Source organism: Theropithecus gelada, chromosome 15 (genome assembly GCF_003255815.1).
Source record: "Theropithecus gelada isolate Dixy chromosome 15, Tgel_1.0, whole genome shotgun sequence".
In the NCBI taxonomy this organism is placed as follows: Eukaryota; Metazoa; Chordata; class Mammalia; order Primates; family Cercopithecidae; genus Theropithecus; species Theropithecus gelada.
Window position 1 is genome coordinate 81,388,372 of NC_037683.1, and position 18,083 is coordinate 81,406,454.

Consider the following 18,083-nt stretch of genomic DNA (forward strand, 5'->3'; position numbering starts at 1 on the left):
ATAGTATGTTGCATTTATATAGCATTTCAGAGCTTTTGAAGTGCTATATTAATCTGTTCTCACGCTGCTATGAAGAAATACCTGAGACTAGGTAATTTATAAAGGAAAGAGTTTTAATTGACTCACCATTCCACAGGGCTGGGGAGGCCTCAGGAAACTTACAACCATGGTGGAAGGGAAAGCATACACATCCTTTTTCACATGACAGCAGGAAGGAGAATAAACACCAAGCGAAGGGGGAAGCCCCTTAAAGAATCATCAGATCTCCTGAGAACGAATCATCAGATATCATGAGAATCATCAGATATCATGAATCATGATATCTTAAAGAATCATCAGATATCATGAGAACAGCATGAGGGAAACCGCCCCCATGATTCAATTATCTCCACCTGGTCCCACCCTTGACACATGGGGATTCTTACAATTCAAGGTGAGATTTGGATGGGGACACAGAGCTAAACCATATCAAAGCATTTTGTATGTCTTACTTGATTTCAAGAAATCGGAGAAGACAAGTTTATGTTACTTTTTGTATATGTACATTTTGTCTCAATAAAGTGGGCTGTTAACTTCCAGGTCTTACTTTTTTGTGGGTTGGCTGATATAAAATGTAAAATTTCATATTAAATTACATTAAATATCATTACCGTATCATATTAAATATCAATAAAGCAGATCAGTCATCTAGTTTTATACTGCAAGAAGACATAAAAATTAGACTTTTGCCATGATTAAACTGTATTTCTACTATGTTTAGAAGAGCAGAGCAAAGTTGTAAGAAGCACAGAAGTTTATGACTACTTCAAATCAGACAAAAATTGTTTATATAATTGAAGAATCTTAAAATATGGAAAATATTTGAGGTTTTTGCTAGTTTTTTGTCTTTTTATAATGACAGAAATATAAGTTCAGAAAAAGGTAGTATCTCTAGTTGGAGGGCAACTGGAACACTGATTAAAAGCTTATGTTAGATTAATTTTGATTTGTAGAAGGCAGTACAGTGCATGGATTAAGAGTGTGACCTCTGCAGCCAGTGTGCCTGCATCCAAATCCTGCCTCTGCTACTCACAGGCTATATGACCTTGGAGAACTTATGTGACCTCTGTAGACTTCAGTTTCGTCATCTGTGAAATGAGAATAATAATAATATCTACACCATAAGGCACTTGTGAAGATTAAATGAGTTAATATTTGCACGATACATACTCAGCATAGGTCTGACACATAGTAAACATTTTGTAAGAGGTAATGGCAATGATGATGATGATGATGATTACTTGAAGAGGAAAGACAGGATCAAATTCAGGGTTACAAACTCAAATTCAGGTTACAAAATCAAATTCAGAGTTACAAGCACCTATCCAGGTTCTCCTATGTATCCTGGTTAAGCAATTTACTTTTGCAGGGCTGAATCCTCCTTTGTAAAATGGCATCTATGATCATATGTAATATAATCCTTTGATTACAACAGATCTGGAGATTTGCCTTCCTGTCTGATATTCAATTAATAAAGGTTCTAATTCTAATCCTTAGGGTCTGGTCAATAATTTTTGGAGTGAGGTGAGATTCATCCCATTACAAGAGATGGAAAACACGAGTCAAACTGGCTGAAGACAATGGGAAACTTCTCAGCTCATGTAACCGAACAAGTCTAGGGGAAGCTCTGACTTCAGGTTCAGCTTGATCAGAGCCTCAACCAGGGATCTCCAGACTCAGCTTCTCTTCAGCTTCTCTCCATCTCTCTCTCTCTCTTTTTTTTTGAGACAAGTCTCGCTCTGTCACTCAGGCTGGAGTGTAGTGGCACGATCTTGGCTCACTGCAATCTCCACCTCCAGGGTTCAAGTTCTCCTGCCTCAGCCTCCCGAATAGCTGGGATTACAGGCATGCGCCACCACATCCAGCTAACTTGTATTTTTAGTAGAGATGAGGTTTCACCATGTTGGCCGGGCTGGTCTCCAACTCCTGACCTCAAATGATCTGCCCACCTCAGCCTCTCAAAGTGCTGGGATTACAGGCATGAGCCACTGTGCCCAGCCTATCTCTTTACTCAGCAGTTTTTGCTTTATTCTCAGGTTCTATGTAGCTCCAGACTCTTGTAATCATTATTGCAAACAGACCCAGACAAAAGGAACATGTGAATTTCCCTCAATAACTCTGCCAAAGTTTCCTTGTACCTACAAATGGCACAAGAGATCTTTTTGAGATTACAGAAATATTAAAAAACCAGATTTTTGTGGTTACTTTGAAAATTTACTAAAAATCATTGAATTGTATACTTTAAATGGGTGAATTTTATGCTATGCGAATTATACCTCAACAAAGCCCGTAAAAACAGTTTCCTTGTAGCACTCTGGTTCTGAGGGGGTCACATGACCATTTCTCAAAGAGTCACTATCTATCACTGGGTCAGAGGAATGTGACGCTCTGATTGGCCAGGCCTGAATATCACACCCACTCCCTGAAGACGAGGATAAAGTCAGTTTCACCCAAAGCACAGTGACTGAGAGTGAGGGTGGAGGGTGGTTCCCCAGTCGAAAATCAAGTGAATGAATGCTGTTTCTTAAAGCCCAAGAACCAAAGTTGATCTAGGACTAGTCAAACCTTCCAGGGCCTCTCTGAACTCAAATCTGGGCCTGGATAGGCCAAACCATTGATACATTTATGTCTTATGAAACCTAGTTTTTTTTTTTTTTTTTTTTTTTTTTTCGCATTCTCCATGGAAGATGTCAAAACAAAGCAAAATGCAATGAAGGTGGGATGATTCCCATGCTGGATTCTTATTCTTAGAAACATTGAGAGTAACTATCCCCAGATAAATCCAGAAAGTCCTTCTCTCTGTCTGGGTGCTGCCCAGTGCTCACTAGGGCTGTCGCAGGCCATAGACGAGGGAGGTATACTGTGTTACCTCTTCATACCCCATTCAGCAAACCACTAGACCTGTGCTCCTTGAGAACAGACAAGGAACAAATTCTCTACTTTTTTTTTTTTTTTTTGGTCACTTTATATCTTTTATCTCGCCTCTCCTTATCTCTCTCTCAAACTTGTTTGTCAATGTTTTTGACTGTGGCTTCAAAGGAGGGATGAGGTAATGTATTAAAATGAACCATGTCATTTAAATGATTTTCCAGGGCAAGGGGAGAAACAGTGCTTACAGTACTTGAGGCTCTTTTTACTTTGTTGAAGAATGGCAAAATCACAACAAAAGCAGACACATCTGGAGTGCTTCCCAGAGCACAGGCATTGTGCTGAGCACTCTACATCTCTTGTTCTTTTAATCGTCGCAACATCACTGAGGAGTGGATACTTTTTTCCACATTTTACACGTGAGCAATGGTTCAGAGAAGTTAGGTAAGGCCACACAGCTAGCCTGAAACAGAGATGGGCCCTCTGTAGGGTGGTAACTTTTAAACAAATAACTGCTTGTCTGCCTGTAACAAATCTGGCTGTCATCTAAAAGCCTCTTCATAGTCACAGATATGTCCTTGAAACCCCTTGGCTTCCAATGGAAGGAGAAGTAGCTGCCCTCAGCTCACAAGCACAGAAGCAGGGAGGAGCCACTGAAGTGAATCTGTAAAGTTGAAGGTGTGACTACTGGTGGTGCAAACTGACACCCTACCTGCTGCATGTGGGCGCAGATGGATCTGTTTGGCCAGCACCTGTTGGTAGTAATTATTATTATTTTTAATGAACTTTAATGCCTTTTATGGGGTATCTTCTCTTCAAATCACACCTGCTTTCTCTCCTTTTTTTTTTTTTTAAATAGCTCTGATAGCTTATCCCATTACTTCACATCTGTATGTCAGTTGTCTGGCTCTGAAAGGCCTTTGCCTTTACATCTCTGAAAGAGCTAGTAGTTTGCCAAGAGTGCCTGTTCAGCCCTCTCCTCTACCCTGAGGTGTCAGGAAGTCTGAGTAGAAAGCCAGGAGAATGCATTTTCTCATGTAACCAATGGGTGTTTGCCTAATAGACTATAAACTTCCATTTCATTATGGATCAATGAGGCTTTTAAGGTGGCACCAGGAACCTTACCATTTTTGCACTCCATTGTTTCCATCTAACTTAACCCTTGCATTAGTGCTATAAAGTACACAGTTCTGTAGTTCCCATTTTATAGATGAGAAAACTAAGACTTACAGGTGTGTCATAGCTGGCCTATCGTAACAGAAATCAGACCCCAAGCCCTCACTCTTAGCCACTATTCACAGTCTATGTTCTCTACATGTTAGGATCACCTGGGAAGCTCCTCTACAGTTCCAATATTTGATTCAAACCAAAACCAATTAAATCTAAATCTGTGGGGATTGAAGCTAAGACATCAGTGCTTTTTTATTAGTGCCCCCAGATGATTCAAATGTGATGAGAACGTTGTATTATCATACTCCCTTCTAATCCACAGGGGATATGTTCCAAGACCCCAGTGGATGCCCAAAACCATGGATTGTCCTGAGCCCTCTATGTACTATGTTTTTTTTTTCCCTATACATACATACTTATGATAAAGTTTCACTTATAAATTTGGTACAATAAAGGATAACAACTAATAATATAATAAAACAATATGCTGACCTCATTACTCTTTTGGGCCATTATTAAGTAAAATAAGGGTTACTTGGATGCATGCACAGCGATGCTGCAACAGCTGACCTGACAACCAACAGATCAACTAAGTGACATACAGGTGGGGAGCTTCTATAGTGTGAATACTCTGGACAAAAAGATGATTCACACCCTGGGCAGGCAGAGCAGGATGGCTAAGGTTTCATCATGCTACTCAGAACATGGACAACTTGAAATTTATGAATTGTTTATTTCTGGAATTTTCTATTTAATTTATTTGGACCTTGGATAAGGGGGGACTACCGTATCTGAAGAGTCAGCGATACAAATTCACACGTCAAATGAGTGTGTTGTTTGGGAGATGGCAGCTGCTTACATCCGATGATAGGCCAGCAGGTGACTCTGGGCTGTTGAGTGTGCATTTACACATCCATATGAATGGTACAATCACACGAAGTGGGAACAGTCAACCACGTGACTGTAGTCAGTTTTTGGAGACAGAAGACTTGGGTTTGAATCCATGCCCCTGTTAGTCGTATGACTTTGCATGTGTTATTTAACCCCTCTGAGCCTCAGTTTGCCTATCTCGAGAGAGGGGAAAACAATGTGCCCCATTTTAGAGGTTGAGTTGGCGAGGAAGGGCATGCATGTACTGGGCTCAGCACAGATTCTGGCACGTTGTAAGCCATCAATTGCTGCTAGCTATTTATTGATGGCACTTAGTACCCCAGCAAAGGTGTATACCACATAATAAAGACAAATTCGAATTCTGAAAATAGTTTGTGCCTCCTCACTTCTGATCACTAAGTGTTTAGGATTACCCTCTTCACTTGAAAATTCAATTCATTTGCTTGGGTGATTTAGCATCAAGGGTGATTGTCTGAGAGGTAGCCCAATGACTCTGTTAACAGGTCTGCAAACAGGCAGTAGGGCTGGGATATGGACCAGGTGAAAACAAGGGGAGTGCTAAGGGCTCTGACTGCTGGTGGTAGGGCCCAACTATGGGAACTGTGACCCTAAGAAAGCTTTTACTTCAAAAGGAGAGGTCCAGAGGCTGAGGGGGAGGCTCAGAACAGAATAGGTAATGGGAAGCCACTTTTAGGATCTGAGGAAGAAGTTGAGAGGTTTCGTCGGATCCAAGCACGACCCTCCTCCTTGCCCCTGGGCTTCTTGTTTGTCCTGTTATTACCTTGTTACTACCTAACAACTCTCTCCTCCTCTACACTCTCCATTTAGCTGAATGTTCATCGTTCATCCTTTTTTTTTTTTTTTTTTTTCAGAGACAGGGTCTTGCTTTGTCACCCAGGCTGGAGTGCAGTGGTGTGATCATAGCTCACTGCAGCCTCAAACTTCTGGGCTCAAACAATGCTCCTGAGTAGGGATCCAGGTGTGAGCCACTATGTCAGACTTATTTGTTCTTTTAAGACTCACTCAAGCCTTGCCTATTCTGTGGCTCTTTCTGAACCTATCTAGATCAAAGTTAGAAATGCTTCCTCTGAGCCGCCATAGGCTTTTTGCCTGCCATTGTTGACTGCCTTTATATGGGCATGTCTTATTTTAAAGTATTTTTGAGTTTTCTGAGGATGGAGACCACATTCTACACTTCTGTTCAACTTCACTTTCTCCTACCACGGAGGTTAATGTGTTTGGCTCTTATCAGATAAACGTACATTATTTTTATACACCACATCACAGAACTCAGCAGGCAAATAAGATTTAAGGATCTGCTGGTCCAGGAGTGGCAAATGTCCTCTTGATCCACAGGTCAAATCCTTCCAAAGTGGTCTATTTGGCCAGAACAGTCTATTTTTGTTTTGTTTTGCTTTGTTTTTAAATACAGATGGTCTCCAACTTACAATGGTTTGACTTACAATTACTCAACTTCACGATAGCGTGAAAGCCATATACATTCAGCAGAAACTGTACTTCAAGTACCATATAATCATTTGGTTTTCCACTTCCAGTTCAGTATCCAATAAATTACATGAGATATTCTACACTTTATTATAAAACAGGCATTATGTTAGATGATGTAGCCCAATTGTAGTCTAATGTAAGTGTTCTGAGCATGTGTAAGGTAGGCTAGGCTAGGCTGTGATGTTTGGTAGGTTAGGTGTATTAAATGCACTTTTTACTTAGATGGGTTTATTGGGACACAGTAGCCTCATGGTAAGCCAAGAAATATCTGTACCGAATCTGAATGTCTTTAGGTGGGCTGTGCCTGTCCAGTCCTCTGCAGTTCGGTCCACTTTCTAAAGCCTTACCATTTTACACAATTTATCTGCCCAACCCCTTAAGGAATTTGAGAGTGATCCCTAATTTGTAGATCTTCCCCACAACATCTCTAATACACGACTCCCCTGCCTGGACTTTCAGAGGCAGGGAGCTTATGAGGAAGTATGTTCTGCTGGTGGAACGCTGACTAAAATAATTCTTCCTGAATAAAAATCATAACTTAGAGTCATCTACTGAAATTAACCTGCTACATGCTAACTACATTAAATCCTTTTGCTAACCTACCTTTTACTGCTGAATGCTTTCCCCATTCTTAAGTATTCCACCACAGGATGATATAAGCCTTTTTAGATATACTTTCTAATTTGTTATTTAGACAGAGGACATGTAACTTAGAACTGCATTTGACTTTGTTCTTCAACTATGGTCATCTGAAAATGACCTTCTTGGTAAACATTCTGCTTCATTCTATAGAATAAGGGTTGCACGTGTCCACCTAGCCTTTTGTACTCACATGTGAGATTTTCAGATATCCTGGAATAATCTTACACATCTGTCTAGCTCATCAGATTATGGGTGATTTGAGAGTCTGGCATGAACCAGCATTCCAGAAGGTTGCAATTTGAGTATATGATAGACCTAAGTAGATCTTATCTCATGTTGGCCCATTAAGCCTAGACATTTTCACAGCTTTATGCTGTACAGCAGTTAGCTTGTGCCCGAATGCACAGGAATGCAACTCCAGCAATTATTTACCAGATGGAACGTGTTTTTTGTGTTTCTGTTTTAAGGGAACTCCGTTAAAGTTTTTGATTCTAGTTTTGATGGAGTGGATTGTAAACCTGTTATAACCTGCTGAGGGGGGAAAATCCCATATTTTTCTGTTTTCAGGAAAAATCATTTCCATATGAAAGGCCATCTGGAGAACTGGGCGTATAATAAATCACTGTTCACACCAATTATACTTACCGGGGAGCCCAGTTATTTTCTTGCAAGTAGAGACAGGAGAATATTGACTTCTGAAAACAATATTGCTATGAACTTCCTTAAGGGTCAGGAAGATGCCAGATGGGCATTCTGAGATGAGAGAAACTACCCTGGTGTGGGGAATGGAACCCCATTTGCATGTTTCTCTTCTCCTTCAGCTGTAGTCCTCACAAAAATCAAATATATTCTTATCCTATGTGACTATTCTTACATACTTTTAAAAAGTTTTTTCCCTTGCAATTTGTGTGGATCCACCAATCTGAATCAAGATGCTGGTTTTCAAGTCAATGCCATTTAGCAGTTGAATCACCTGCAGTGAGTCATCTAACTCCCTTAGCCCCTCCTCCCCTATTTGGAAAATGTGGCTAATGAAAATGACCTAACATGGCTAAATGCCTGATACATTTATGTAGAGATGTCTGTAGGAAGAATGAGCAGTGAAGAATTCTGGTGACATCAAGCCCCTGTCCCCTGCATTTAGGCCCCCAGGGCTGCCTGGTTCTTGTAGGTTAATAAGCAACTCCAGTGTTCTTCCATTAAATCCCCGTTTTCCTTAGTTGAGTTGGAATTGGCTTTATGTTACTTGCAATTACAAGAGTTTTGACTAATAGCTTATGCATCTATTAACATTGGTAACCAGGAAGAACACACAGCAGCATGGAAAAGGAATTTTGATGAATTTTACAAAGAGCATGATATAAAATTGTGAATGATATGTATTGCAGTTATTTGCAATAATCATGCCTATGCAAGACAAGTGAAAAAGAAATATTTTAAAAATGTACGGGTGGCTGTAATCCCAGCTACTCAGGAGGCTGAGGCATGAGAATTGCTTGAACCTAGGAGGTGGAGATTGCAGTGAGCCAAGACCACACCACTGGGCCCCAGCCTGGACCACAAAGTGAAACTCTCCAAAAAAAAAAAAAAAAAAAAAAAAATTAATGGATGTTTAGTATGGTAGAGTTATGGATGATTTGTTTTCTTCATGTTATGGGGTCAAAAACTTAGGAAACTACATTTGACTGTGCAAAGTAAATGTGGCTTCACTTGTTTTCTACAACTGATCAAATCTTACTCATTGGCTCCACATTCACATTCATCACTAACCGTATTTTAGCCTCTTTGGATATGAAAGGAGTTTTGGTGTAAAGAGTTTGGTTGTGTTTTTAAAGGTAAGTGGCTCTTGTTGTCTGCCCTCCTTTCTAGATGGTTTCTTGGTATGTTGGGGTGGCAGTGTTGTGAGAAAGTGAGCTTTAGGAGTGAGCAGTAGGAGAAAGTGGGCTTTAGATTTGTATACACGGGTCCTCATGCTGTGATTAGGTTTGGTATTGACATTTTTTAGCAATGTCTCTGGATACCTGGTTGACTTGTAGTACTGACATCAGTGCATGGGGAAACTGGCTTTTTCAAGGAGGCACAAAGGCACTCATGTAGACCCTACATCTGATAATCATGCTGTGTTTTTATTTTTAGTTGTCAAATGATCCTTTATTGAAATTTTTCCCTCGTAGTTCATAGCTAGCTGGATATTTATTTGCAGTACTGTTGATGTGATGTCATCTATGATGTCAGGAGGCTGGTGCCCATCAACACTGCAGCTCATAGACTGGGCAGTCTCCAGGATCTCTTTACAGGTCCCAGAGAGTTCTGTGACTAAGGATTGGTGCTGCATCTGTCGTGCAATGTTGACAGTCTCATGAAAAATGGTATTTCCACTGTGCTTGATTTTTTTGCCTCTTTCTGTCTCTGGTTCCTTGAGGGCTTTGATGCTCATGGCAGAGGCAGAAAGTACCACCTCAGTCTGAGCCTGTCTGTTCTGATTGGTCAGTTTCATTGTAATCCTTTGACTCTTCTGATGACCTGTGGCCTTGGGAATGTCATCACCAACTTATTTTGGAGATAGGTTCAGAGGGTTGATCTTAAGGGCTAGGGCAGACACGGTACCCAGTTTTCCACCAGGGCACCTGGCAGGTATATGACCTTGATCTCATTGGGATTGAACTTGGGCAGCATGGCAGAGGTGGCTAGATGAACCCAGATGTAGTATGACTGAAGAAAGTTGCACTTTGGCTTCCTCCAAGCCAAGAGGCCCAAGCTGTTGGTTTTCACTTTCTGTGTTACATATTGGCACAGGCCAATTGGGTGGGGGTCCCTTTGTTGAGTTTTAACTGAGGAGCAGGACACAGTCTTTTTCCTCTTTTGGGATTCCTTTCTTTCAATTTATCTACTACTTGTGATATCGGCCATGAATGGAGAAGCCAAGACACATAAAACTCACTTTTCCCCTTCAATCTCTATCTTTTCTTTTTTTTTTCTTTTTCTTTTTTTTTTTTTTTGAGACGGAGTCTTGCTCTGTCGCCCAGGCTGGAGTGCAGTGGCCGGATCTCAGCTCACTGCAAGCTCCACCTCCTGGGTTTACGCCATTCTCCTGCCTCAGCCTCCCGAGTAGCTGGGACTACAGGTGCCCGCCACCTCGCCCGGCTAGTTTTTCGTATTTTTTAGTAGAGACAGGGTTTCACCAGGATGGTCTCGATCTCCGGACCTCGTGATCCGCCCGTCTCGGCCTCCCAAAGTGCTAGGATTACAGGTTTGAGGCACCGCGCCTGGCCCAATCTCTATCTTTTCTTCCCCTGGCATTCCCTTGGTTTGGAAAGGAAAAACACCCCATATTTTCTGTGCAGTAGGGATACCTCTTACTTCAAAGATCATTTCTCTCTACCAATAGCTTTAGAATTCAGGTTCATTGTTTTGACCCTTGATATTTTAATGGAAGTGATAGGAATGCAGAAAATAATTTTCTTTATCTCCAACCTCTGAATTTTAAAGACAGTTATTCTAGGAACTCAAAACTGGAAATCAAAAGCTAGATTTTTTTTTCCTATTTGCATTCCTGCTACAACAATCTCAAACCTCCCTAAGTCATAAGAATTACCTTAGGCTGAGGCAAGGGCACGCCCAAGATGGCCAAATAGGAACAGCTCCAGCCTCTAGCTCCCAGCATGAGTGACACAGAAGACGTGTGATTTCTGTATTTTCAACTGAGGTACTGGGTTCATCTCACTGGGGAGTGCCAGACAATCAGCGCTGGTCATCTGGCACAGCCCAACCAGTGAGAGCTGAAGCAGGGTGAAGCATTGCCTCATCTGGAAAGCGCAAGGGGGAAGGGAATCCCTTTTCCTAGCCAAGGGAAACTGAGACACACAACACCTGGAAAATCGGGTAACTCCCACCCTAATACTGTACTTTACAAAGGGTCTTAGCAAATGGCATGCCAGGAGATTATATCCCACACCTGGCCAGAGGGTCCCACGCCCACAGAGCCTCCCTCATTGCTAGCACAGCAGTCTGAGATCTAACTGCAAGGTGGCAGCAAGGCTGGGGGAGGGGCGCCCGCCATTGCTGAGGCTTAAGTAGGTAAATAAAGCCACTGGGAAGCTCGAATTGGGTGAAGCCCACTGCAGCTCAAGGAGGCCGGCCTGTCTCTGTAGACTCCTCCTCTGGGGATGGGCATAGCTAAACAAAAAGCAGCAGAAACCTCAGCAGAGGTAAATGCCCCTGTCTGACAGCTTTGAAGAGAGCAGCGGATCTCCCAGCACGGAGGTTGAGATCTGAGAATGGACAGACTGCCTGCTCAAGTGGGTCCCTGACCCCTGAGTAGCCCAACTGGGCAACATCCCCCACTAGGTGCAGACTGACACCTCACACCTCACACGGTGGGGTACACCCCTGAGACGAAGCTTCCAGAGCAAAAATCAGACAGCAACACTCGCTGTTCTGCAATATTCTATCTTCTGCAGCCTCTGCTGCTGATACCCAGGCAAACAGGGTCTGGAGTGGACCTCAAGCAAACTCCAACAGACCTACAGCTGAGGGTCCTGACTGTTAGAAGGAAAACTAACAAACAGAAAGGACACCCACACCAAAACCCCATCAGTACGTCACCATCATCAAAGACCAAAGGCAGATAAAACCACAAAAATGGGGAAAAAGCAGGGCAGAAAAGCTGGAAATTCAAAAAATTAGAGTGCATCTCCCCCTCCAAAGGAACGCAGCTCATTGCCAGCAACAGATCAAAGCTGGACAAAGAATGACTTTAACGAGTTGAGAGAAGAAGGCTTCAGTCGATCAAACTTCTCAGAGCTAAAGGAGGAACTACGTAACCAGCGCAAAGAAACTAAAAACCTTGAAAAAAGAATGGATGAATGGATAACTAGAATAATCAATGCAGAGAAGACCTTAAAAGAACTGATAGAGATGAAAACCATAACACGAGAAATACGTGACAAATGCACAAGCTTCAGTAACCAACTCAATCAACTGGAAGAAAGAGTATCAGTGATTGAAGATCAAATGAATGAAATGAAGTGAGAAGAGAAGTGTGGAGAAAAAAGAGTAAAAAGAAATGAACAAAGTCTCCAAGAAGTATAGGATTATGTGAAAAGACCAAATCTACGTCTGATTGGTGTGCCTGAAAGTGATGGGGAAAATGGAACCAAGTTGGAAAACACTCTACAGGATATCATCCAGGAGGATTTCCTCAACCTAGTAAGGCAGGCCAACATCCAAATTCAGGAAATACAGAGAACGCCACAAAGATACTCCTCGAGAAGAGCAACTCCAAGACACATAATTGTCAGATTCACCAAAGTTGAAATGCAGGAAAAAATGTTAAGGGCAGCCAGAGAGAAAGGTCGGGTTACACACAAAGGGAAGGCCATTAGACTAACAGCAGATCTCTCGGCAGAAACTCTACAAGCCAGAAGAGAGTGGGGGCCAATATTCAACATTCTTAAAGAAAAGAATTTTCAACCCAGAATTTCATATCCAGCCAAACTAAGTTTCATAAGTGAAGGAGAAATAAAATCCTTTACAGACAAGCAAATGCTTAGAGATTTTGTCACCACCAGGCCTGCCCTACAAGAGATCCTGAAGGAAGCACTAAAACATGGAAAGGAACAACAGGTACCAGCCATTGCAAAAACATGTCAAAATGTAAAGTCCATCAATGCTAGGAAGAAACTGCATCAACTAGTGAGCAAAATAACCAGCTAATATCATAATGACAGGATCAAGTTCACACATAACAATATTAACCTTAAATGTAAATGGACTAAATGGTCCAATTAAAAGACACAGACTGGCAAATTGGAGAAAGAGTCAAGACCCATCAGTTTGCTGTATTCAGGAGACCCATCTCACATTCAGAGACACACATAGGCTCAAAATAAAGGGATGAAGGAGGATCTACCAAGCAAATGGAAAACAAAAAAAAGCAGGGGTTGCAATCCTAGTCTCTGATAAAACAGACTTTAAACCATCAAAGATCAAAAGAGACAAAGAAGGCACTACATAATGGTAAAGGGATCAATTAATCAGGAAGAGCTAACTATCCTAAATATATATGCACCCAATACAGGAGCACCCAGATTCATAAAGCAAGTTCTTAGAGACTTACAAAGAGACTTAGACTCCCAAACAATCATGATGGGAGACTTTAACACCCCACTGTCAACATTAGACAGATCAACGAGACAGAAAGTTAACAAGGATATCCAGGAATTGAACTCAACTCTCCACCAAGCGGACCTAATAGACATCTACAGAACTCTCCACCCCAGATCAACAGAAAATACATTTTTCTCAGCACATCGCACTTATTCCAAAATTGACCACATAGTTCGAAGTAAAGCACTCCTCAGCAAATGTAAAAGAACAGAAATTATAACAAACTGTCTCTCAGACCACAGAGCAATTAAACTAGAACTCAGGACTAAGAAACTCAATCAAAACCACTCAACTACATGGAAACTGAACAACCTGCTCCTGAATGACTACTGGGTACATAACGAAATGAATGCAGAAATAAAGATGTTCTTTGAAACCAATGAGAACAAAGATATAACATACCAGAATCTCTGGGACACATTTAAAACAGTGTGTAGAGGGAAATTTATAGCACTAAATGCCCACAAGAGAAAGCAAGAAAGATCTAAAATTGACACCCTAACATCACAATTAAAAGAACTAGAGAAGCAAGAGCAAACACATTCAAAAGCTAGCAGAAGGCAAGACATAACTAAGATCAGAGCAGAACTGAAGGAGATAGAGACACAAAAAAACCTCCAAAAAAATCAATGAATCCAGAAGCTGGTTTTTTGAAAAGATCAACAAAATTGATAGACCACTAGCAAGACTAAGAAAGAAGAAAAGAGAGAAGAATCAAATAGATGCAATAAAAAAGGAGATATCACCATTGACCCCACAGAAATACAAACTACCATCAGAGAATACTATAAACACCTCTACGCAAATAAACTAGAAAACCTAGAAGAAATGGATAATTTCCTGGACACTTACACTCTCCTAAGACTAAACCAGGAAGAAGCTGAATCCCTGAATAGACCAATAGCAGGCTCTGAAATTGAGGCAATAATTAATAGCCTACCAACCAAAAAAAGTCCAAGACCAGACAGATTCACAGCTGAATTCTACCAGAGGTACAAGGAGGAGTTGGTACCATTCCTTCTGAAACTATTCCAATCAATAGAAAAACAGAGAATCCTCCCTAACTCATTTTATGAGGCCAACATCATCCTGATACCAAAGCCTGACAGAGATACAACAAAAAAAGAGAATTTTAGACCAATAACCCTGATGAACATCAACGCAAAAATCCTCAATAAAATACTGGCAAACCGAATCCAGCAGCACATCAAAAAGCTTATCCACCATGATCAAGTGGGCTTCATCCCTGGGATGCAAGGCTGGTTCAACATATGCAAATCAATAAACGTAATCCAGCATATAAACAGTACCAAAGACAAAAACCACATGATTATCTCAATAGATGCAGAAAAGGCCTTCGACAAAATTCAACAGCCCTTCATGCTAAAAAGTCTCAATAAATTCAGTATTGATGGAACGTATCTCAAAATAATAAGGGCTACTTATGACAAACCCACAGCCAATATCATACTGAATGGGCAAAAACTGGAAGCATTCCCTTTGAAAACTGGCACAAGACAGGGATGCCCTCTCTCACCACTCCTATTCAACATAGTGTTGGAAGTTCTGGCTAGGGCAATCAGGCAAGAGAAAGAAATCAAGGGTATTCAGTTAGGAAAAGATGAAGTCAAATTGTCCCTGTTTGCAGATGACATGATTGTATATTTAGAAAACCTCACTGTCTTAGCCCAAAATCTCCTTAAGCTGATAAGCAACTTCAGCAAAGTCTCAGGATACAAAATCAACGTGCAAAAATCACAAGCATTCTTATACACCAGTAACAGACAAACAGAGAGCCAAATCAGGAATGAACTCCCATTCACAATAGCTTCAAAGAGAATAAAATACCTAGGAATCCAACTTACAAGGGATGGAAAGGACCTCTTCAAGGAGAACTACAAACCACTGCTCAGTGAAATAAAAGAGGACACAAACAAATGGAAGAACATACCATGCTCATGGATAGGAAGAATCAATATTATGAAAATGGCCATACTGCCCAAAGTAATTTATAGATTCAATGCCACCCCCATTAAGCTACCAATGACTTTCTTCACAGAATTGGAAAAAACTGCTTTAAAGTTCATATGGAACAAAAAAAGACCCCACATTGCCAAGACAATCCTAAGCCAAAAGAACAAAGCTGGAGGCATCACGCTACCTGACTTCAAACTATACTACAAGGCTACAGTAACCAAAACAGCATGGTACTGGTACCAAAACAGAGATATAGACCAATGGAACAGAACAGAGCCCTCCAAAATAATACCACATATCTATAGCCATCTGATCTTTGACAAACCTGACAAAAACAAGAAATGGGGAAAGGATTCCCTATTTAATAAATGGTGCTGGGAAAACTGGCTAGCCATAAGTAGAAAGCTGAAACTGGATCCTTTCCTTACTCCTTATATGAAAATTACTTCAAGATGGATTAGAGACTTAAATGTTAGACCTAAAACCATAAAAACCCTAGAAGAAAACCTAGGTAATACCATTCAGCACATAGGCATGGGCAAGGACTTCATGTCTAAAACACCAAAAGCAATGGCAACAAAAGCCAAAATTGACAAATGTGATCTAATTAAACAAAAGAGCTTCTGCACAGCAAAAGAAACTACCATCAGAGTGAACAGGCAACCTACAGAATGGGAGAAAATTTTTGCAATCTACTCATCTGACAAAAGGCTAATATCCAGAACCTATAAAGAACTCAAACAAATTTACAAGAAAAAAACAAACAACCCCATGAAAAAGTGGGCAATGGATATGAACAGATACTTCTCAAAAGAAGACATTCATACAGCCAACAGACACATGAAAAAATGCTCATCATCACTCGCCATCAGAGAAATGCAAATCAAAACCACAATGAGATACCATCTCATGCCAGTTAGAAATGGCAATCAATAAAAAATCAGGAAACAACAGGTGTTGGAGAGGATGTGGAGAAATAGGAACACTTTTACACTGTTGGTGGGACTGTAAACTAGTTCAACCATTGTGGAAAACAGTGTGGCAATTCCTCAAGGATCTAGAACTAGAAATACCATTTGACTCAGCCATCCCATTACTGGAGATATACCCAAAGGATTATAAGTCATGCTGCTATAAAGACACATGCACACGTATGTTTATTGCGGCACTATTCACAATAGCAAAGACTTGGAATCAACCCAAATGTCCATCAGTGACAGACTGGATTAAGAAAATGTGGCACATATACACCATGGAATACTATGCAGCTATAAAAAAGGATGAGTTCGTGTCCTTCGTAGGGACATGGATGCAGCTGGGAACCATCATTCTCAGCAAACTATCGCAAGAATAGAAAACCAAATACCGCATGTTCTCACTCATAGGTGGGAATTGAACAATGAGATCACTTGGACATAGGAAGGGGAGCATCACACACTGGGTCCTATTGTGGGGAGGGGGGAGGGATATCATTAGGAGATATACCTAATGTAAATGACAAGTTAATGGGTGCAGCACACCAACATGGCATATGTATACATATGTAACAAACCTGCACGTTATGCACATGTACCCTAGAACTTAAAGTACAATTAAAAGAATAAATAAAATAAAATAAAATAAAAAGTAGGCAAAAGGCATGAATAGACAATTCTCAAAAGAAGATAAACAAATGGCCAAGAAGCATATAGAAAAATGCTCAACATCACTAATGATCAGAGAAATGCAAATCAAAATCACAACGTGATACCACCTCACTCCTGCAAGAATGGACGTAATCAAAAATCGAAAAATAATAGACGTTGGCATGGATGTGGTGAAAAAGGAACGCTTTTATGGTGTGGGTGGGAATGTAAACTAATACAACCACTATGGTAAACAGTGTGGAAATTCTTTAAAGAACTAAAAGTAGATCTACCATTTGATCCAGCAATGCTACTACTAGATATCTACCCAGAGGAAAATAAGTCAGTGGCAGAGGGCAGTGGCTCATGCCTGTAATCCCAGCACTTTGGGAGGCTGAGGCAGGAGGATCACTTGAGGTCAGGAGTTCAAGACCAGCCTGGCCATCATGGTGAAATGCTGTCTCTAATAAAAATACAAAAATTAGCCAGGCATGGTGGTACGTGCCTGTAATCCCAGCTACTTGGTAGGTTGAGGCAGGAGAATCTCTTCAACCCAGGAGGCAGAGGTTTCAGTGAGCCAAGATTGTGCCACTGCACTCCAGCCTGGGTGACAAGAGTGAAATTTTGTCTCAAAAAATAAAAAGAAGTCATTATACAAAAAAGATATTTGCACACGCCTGTTTATAGCAGCACAATTTGCAATTGCGGGAATATGGAATCAGCCCAAATGCCCATCAATCAGCAAGTGGATAAAGAAAATGTGATATATAGATATAGATATACATATGTATATATACCATGGAATACTACCCAGCCATAAAAAGGAATGAAATAATGGCATTTGCAGTAAGCTGGATGGGATTGGAGACTATTATTCTAAGTGAAGTAACTCAGGAATGGAAAACCAAACATTTTGTGCTCTCACTCATAATTGGAAGCTAAGCTATAAGGATGCAAAGGCATAAGAATGATATAATGGACTTTGGGGACTCGGGGAAAGGGTGCGGAGGATGAGGGATAAAAAAGCTACGTATTGGGTACAGTGTACACTGGTTGGGTGATAGGTGCACCGAAATCTCGTAAGTCACCAGTAAAGAACTTACTCATGTAACCAAACACCACCTGTTCCCCAAAAACCTATTAAAATTAAAAAATAAATTAATTTAAAAATTAAAAAAAAAAGAATTACCTTAG

At 40.8% G+C, this 18,083-nt stretch overlaps 1 pseudogene; it reads right to left on the reverse strand.

Moving 5' to 3' along the window:
* Nucleotides 1–9,232: 9,232 nt before the first annotated feature.
* On the reverse strand, nucleotides 9,233–9,795 carry LOC112607735 (annotated as a pseudogene).
* Nucleotides 9,796–18,083: the final 8,288 nt, after the last annotated feature.